The sequence below is a fragment of the Pelodiscus sinensis genome, chromosome 3 (assembly GCF_052426305.1).
Source record: "Pelodiscus sinensis isolate ZL-2025 chromosome 3, ASM5242630v1, whole genome shotgun sequence".
NCBI lineage: Eukaryota > Metazoa > Chordata > Testudines > Trionychidae > Pelodiscus > Pelodiscus sinensis.
The window spans coordinates 109087058-109093688 of NC_143054.1; positions in this window are offsets into that span (position 1 = coordinate 109087058).

Sequence of the window (6631 nt, forward strand, 5' to 3'; positions counted from 1 at the left end):
TGGGTTCACAAATGCACAAGTAAAGCAAAGCAGGAAGGGTCTTAAAGCCTTTCTGTTGTGGTTAGTGAGGCCCACCCCAATCTAACAGCTTGCTCCCTCAACAGAGGGGGAGGAGCTGCTGAACCCAGGCCACAGATAAATAGTGGGGATAAAAAAAGGAAAATACAGGCCTGGGACAGCCCCCCTCCCATTCTCCCCAATACCCACTCTGCCACTTCCAGACCATGCTCCACCCTTATTCCACCGCTTTTCTCAAGCTCCCTCTCCTGACATGGCATGGGGGACTAGTGGGAGGACCCACCCCACACTTACCAGCAGTGATGGGAAGTGGGGCAACCTGGTCCTAGTTCACTCTGCATCCCCAGTGCCAAGCCACGTCACTCAGCTAACTGCCACCGGTGAGTGCAGTTCCATCCCTTTCCCCAAGTTGCCTCTCCCAAGTGATGTGAGCCGGAGCTGGGGTGGCAGAACAGGCTGGGGACATGTTGTTCTGCTTCCACTGCCACCAGTGAGTGCGGAGCCTGAGGTAGGTGGATGAACTATCCAATGGACGGACAGCTCTGGATGCTGAGGCACCTGCCCCTTTTACTCCCCACTGTTAGCAGCCCTGTCAGCAGTAGGGTCAGGCTGCTGCTGCTTTAACCTTGCTGCCCACAAAAGGACTCCCTGGCAGGGCCGCTAAAAGAGGGGAGCCAAAAGTTGGCCATGCCTGGGCCAGTCCAGCAGCGGCCTCTTGTCAGAGCACGGCACCAGCCCACTTTGACCTCTGACTGCCCCTCAAAGGCTCCTAAGGTGTCAGTGGACATGCCCAGTGGGACGCTGCTCAGACCATGGCTTTAACAAGGGATCAAAGCTAGGCCCCCTCAGTCTCAGAGCTCCCTTTCCTCCTCCACTAGCTAGCAGCCTTGATTTGTGAACTGAGTAAGCCTGCCCCTGCAGAACTTTTCTTTAAGCGCAGTACAGCTGTGGGCAGAGCAGCCAACAGACTTCACTGGGCCTTGGCCAAGGTGGAGGTGGGAGGGGAGCAAGCTGACTTTGGGCCCCAGGAAGGGGCAGATTCTCAGGTGGAAGGGCTGGGGTTGAGATTAGCCTCCTCCAGGAAGCTCTTCACCCAGGGCTCCAGCTGCTTTCTAGCCTGGACCATGTACAACAGGAGCATCATAAAGTCAAGAGTACTGTAAACTAGAAGCAAGAAAAAGAAATTAAAACAAATCTCTTCTAGCATGTAAAGCTACAAGGGCTGCTCCTGACTGCAAGCTCACATATCCTAGTAGGATTTCAAGGACTAACCAAGGTTAATAATATACAGCACCTGCTGACTCAGGTTAATGAGGGCCTGGTAGCTTAAGTGTGAAAGTGTGTTCTGGGGAGAGATGAATTTAGTGCTGTTGCAAGGTTTTAGTTGGTCAATTCTCTGGCCCATAAGACAAATGAACAGTATTTTGTCCTTCTTTTTACTCTCTCCCCCAGAGGAGCTCAATATGCTTAGCATAAAACTGCAAAGTCAGTGTCTGGGTGAGTTAGGCATGTGGCTATTTATGTTTCATCAAGTCAACTGTAAAAAGTAACTTAAATTTCCTTTTGTGGGGGATCTCAGGGCAGGAGGTTGTGGGGGGAGAAGGTTGCAATATAACAGTACCTGTAAGAAATTTAACTGGGGGTGGTTCTCAGGCCAGGGATTAGGGATTGGAGGAGTGTAGGGGGTCAGGGCAGGAGCCAGGGGGTTGGTGTGTAGGAGGCAGTCCCACTCTGGTGGGGGGCTCAGGGCTGGGCCTGGCTGTCCCAGTCACTGCTGGGTTACCTGGCTGGTGGATGGGTCCCTTCCCTGCATTACTCCTGTTCCTGTACTGCTCGGCATCCAGCTGGTACGGTGAGGGGCAGCATAGGCTGGGACACAGGTGCCCCACCAGGAGCCACACTGGGAGGGTGCACTAAGCACACCTCCCACCACGCACCCCCCAGCAGGCCCCTTTAATCTGCCTGGATTTCTGCTGCTTAGTACAGAGTGCAAAGATGTCACCAGCACCAAGAGGGCAAGGGCTCCCTAGCAGGAGAGTTCTGGGAACTAGCAGAAGTCCAGCTGGGAGCTTGCTCTGCCTCCTCCATCTGCAGTAGAATGCCCCTGGTTGAGCATACTGGTTGAGTGGTGTACTAGAGCCCACAGCCTTATTTTTACCTCTGGTAAACCGAGGGAAGAGGGACTAAGGGTCAGGGAGTGGCCTTGCAAGGGAAGGAACAGCTTGAAGATGAAAGGAACTTTCTTGCACTTTCACCGGAGTGGAAAGTGGTGCATTTTATGAACAAGGGGAAATGGAGTGTGTTCTAGAGACCCCACTTTGCTGTATCATGTGATCTTCCCAGATAACTAGGACCCACCTGAAACATTCTCCCTTATGCCTGGATGTCCTAAAATATGAGAATTGCTGCTAACATTTCAGCAGGAGTGTACCATGAAACTACTGAAAATGTATGTAATTCAAAATGAATAAGTAGTAGAGCCATACTGACAAACAATGATTGGGAGTGGATGATTTGAGATGGTTCATTCAATGTTTTCTGTTCATTCCCTCTGAAGCATCTGACATTGGGCCACTGTCTGAAGACAGGATACTGAGCTACATAGAGCATTGGTCTAAGCAATATGGTTGTTCTTACTTTGTTTTATTTAGCTACTACCAATCTGAGCTATTATGACAAATCTTATTTTGTATAGAGTCTTTCATGCAAGCTATATACTCAAATGCTTTGCAGAGTTAATTCAGTAGCATATTCAGCAATATATGTTTTTATTTCAATTTGCTTTTGTGTGTGATGTTACTGTAAATTGCAGGTGATTGTATAAAGAAAACCTACTTCATAACTGCAATGCAGACAAATAAAAACGTTGATCAAATATATAATATAAGCAGATTAATGAGACACAATACAAGACTTTCTTATGCATAGAAAGGTGTCAGAAACACATAACTATAGTTTTTACAGTTTCATAACAGTATAAAATATAGCAGTAACAGCTGTTTGTTTTTTAACACAGGGTAAAGTGTCAGTTAACTAAGGCAGTGGCTGGCATACTTTAAAAAAAAAAAGTATTTAAATATTTATTATTATAAGATGTATTTAGAAAGCAAAACCCCTCAAAATACTGACTAACAGCTGGAATTGTGAGAGGAACTGAGAATGGGGTTGATTGACTATGCTCTTTTGAATATCCCAGCAAGGATGAGCAAGTGGAATAATTTTAAAGTTACATAGGATTAATTTGATACCAAGAATATGTTTTAAATAAAAGCATATTTCAACCTTTCCCTAAAAAAATGCAGTATTTCCAAAATGTACTACTATAGCAGGATGTCTGCTCAGGATTTGAGCATCATGCTGCATGACTCAAAGCTGCTATTCTAATTCATAACTGTAAAGGCCTGTTATGATTGGATAGGCCTGCTACATAATCTTTAAAATTCATTAAGGCCAGAGAAACAAACTCTCCTAATCTTTTGGTTGTTTGAAATCTGGACCAAATTTTGTGTCTTTAACCAAACTCTAGTGATAGTTTCCCTTTTACTGGAGTTCTACTACAAATAACAGATCACTAGAATATAAAGCAGTGTTTTTTAAAGTGGGCCACGGACCTGCTTTGAAAAAGCTACTAGCAGGCCTGCGCTGCTTAGCCATGCTGCTTCTTGGGGCTCCCGTTGGCTGGAAATAGTGAACCAAAGCCAATGGGAGCTGCGAGGCTCCATGGCTATGGATCCTTTAGGTAAACAAGACAGTGTGGGCCTGCAGAACACTTTGAGAAACACTGAAACATCAAATATTGCTGTTCTTGGAAGACACAGAATCACTCTGGGGTGAGGGGTGATTTCTCTCCTCCTCAGTCAACTGTGTGGATTAACTGCTGGTGGGATAGAATTTGATAAAAATTGTCACGCTAAATAACTCTTTTACTAGAGAGAGATGACCGAGTTTGGAGGGAAAGCAATTGGGCTAACTTGATAGGATAGGTGTTATTATAAAAGTGAAACAGTAATGAGATAAAATGGACACTATAGCTTAGGTAATGGCCAGTCACCACAAGGAACCCAATAGCTCTATCAGAGCATCAACAACAAATCCTATGAACATCTTCCTCAGTGCCATTCATAAACGCTACCTTCCATCTCATTGTATTGTTCCATTTGTAGTGGATGGCATGAAAGACCCTCCTTGAACTGTTTACTAAAATTACCTTCCTCAAATCTCTTCCCTCAGACCTCTCTCTCCTATGATATCTACCAGTAATTAGCCAATTACTAATGGCTAGGTGAGATGGACAGATGTTATATAATTTTAACTGTGTAATATTTTGTCCTTCTTTTCCACCCCACATATTTCATTTGTTTGTTTTTGTTTTGTTTTTGTTTTTTTAGGTTGTAAGCTTCTCAGAGCAGGTACTGGGGCTCAATAAATGTATGAACAGAAACGATTGTGGTGTCCTCACGGCTTGTTCCCCTTTTTACAGAAAGACAAAATATTGCTTTAAAAATATCGGTGCCATGATATGGCTGTTTGATATGATACCATGATATGATATAGCTGTTCATGTCTATGCTGCAATGAAAACCTGTGGCTGACTCATTTTAGCTGACTCAGATTCACTGGGCTGAGGAGAAGAGGCTGTTTAACAATGGTGTGGCTATTCAGGGTAGGGCTACAGCCTGAGCTATGGGACCTCCCATCTTCATGCTGGAGACTTACTGTGGAGACATGAGTCACCAGTTTCTGTGAGTAGTCCTGTGGCACCTTAGAAGCTAACAAATAAATTAGATCGTGAGCTTTTGTGGGTAAAACCCTCTTCATCAAATGAGTTGGAGATGAGACTCGAACTCATCTGATGAAGTGGGTTTTACCCACGAAAGCTCATGATCCTATATATTTGTTAGCCTCTAAGGTGCCACAGGATTACTCATTGTTCTGAACATCTTCATAAGTGTAAATCTGGCCAGATGTTTCTCCTAGCTTTTAAATGACAAGATACTTGTGCTAAGTGGTACTGAATTAGGAGAAGAACCTTTGCCAGGGTTAAAAGGAAAAATCCTATTGTGCTAAATTGATTGCTGTCAATACAACTACTAATCTTCTATATTTTCATCTTTATAATCTAACAAGTTCTACATAAACTTAGGACCAAAGCAAGGTATGTTGGAAGGATCTTTGTAAGGAGATTTGAAAATCAAACCGAGCTGCTGCCACATTTCCATAAAACATTTTTTAAAAATGCCTAACCCTTTTAAATAATAGGCTTACTGAACATGAAATGAATGTTGAGATGCTGGTCTAAGGAGAACTACAGTATTCATTTTCCTCTGGATTTACAGCTGCAGTAACAAGCCATGAGTAATCTTAATAAGAGTAAGGGGGGCTATCAAGTTGTAGAAAGTTTAGGCCAATGTCACAGATAAATGGGTCACTCTCCACATGTTAGGTCATACCAAAGTATGAAAAGCTCTGCTTTTCTTATGAATAAAAAGATGTTTAATCATCTGTAAACATGAAATCATCTGTAAACACTTGGAAGGTGGCAAGGTGATAGGGAACAGCCAGCATGGATTTGTAAAGAACAAATCATGTCAAATCTATCAAAGAAAGCTATCAGATTGGATAACGAGTCTTGTGGATAAGGGAGAAACAGTGGATGCGGTATATCTAGACTTCAGTAAGGTATTTGATACAGTCTTGCATGATATTCTTATCAATAAACTAGGCAAATATAACTTAGATGGGGCTACTATAAGGTGGGTGCATAACGGGCTGGATAACCATACTCAGAGAGTAGTTATTAATGGTTCACAATCCTGCTGGAAAGGTATAACTAGTGGGGTTCCACAGGGGTCTGTTCTGGGACCGACTCTGTTCAATATCATCATCAACGATTTAGATATTGGCATAGAAAGTACGCTTATTAAGTTTGCAGATGATACCAAGCTGGGAGGGGTTGCGACTGCTCTGGAGGATAGGGTCATAATTCAAAATGATCTGGACAAATTGGAGAAATGGTCTGAGGTAAACGGGATGAAGTTTAATAAAGACAAATGCAAAGTGCTCCACTTAGGAAGGAACAATCAGTTTCACACATACAGAATGGGAAGCGACTGTCTAGGAAGGAGTATGGCAGAAAGAGATCTAGGGGTTATAGTGGACCACAAGCTGACTATGAGTCAGCAGTATGATGCTGTGGCAAAAAAAGCAAACATGATTCTGGGATGCATTAACAGGTGTGTTGTGAGCAAGACACGAGAAGTCATTCTTCTGCTCTACTCTGCGCTGGTTAGGCCTCAGTTGGAGTATTGTGTCCAGTTCTGGGCACCACATTTCAAGAAAGATGTGGAGAAATTGGAGAGGGTACAGAAAAGAGCAACAAGAATGATTAAAGGTCTAGAGAACATGACCTATGAAGAAAGGCTGAAAGAATTGGGTTTGTTTAGTTTGGAAAAGAGAAGATTGAGGGGGGATATGATATCAGTTTTCAGTTATCTAAAAGGGTGTCATAAGGAGGAGGGAGAAAACTTGGTCATCTTGGCCTCTAAGGATAGAACAAGAAGCAATGGGCTTAAACTGCAGCAAGGAAGGTTTAGGTTGGACATTAGGAAAAAGG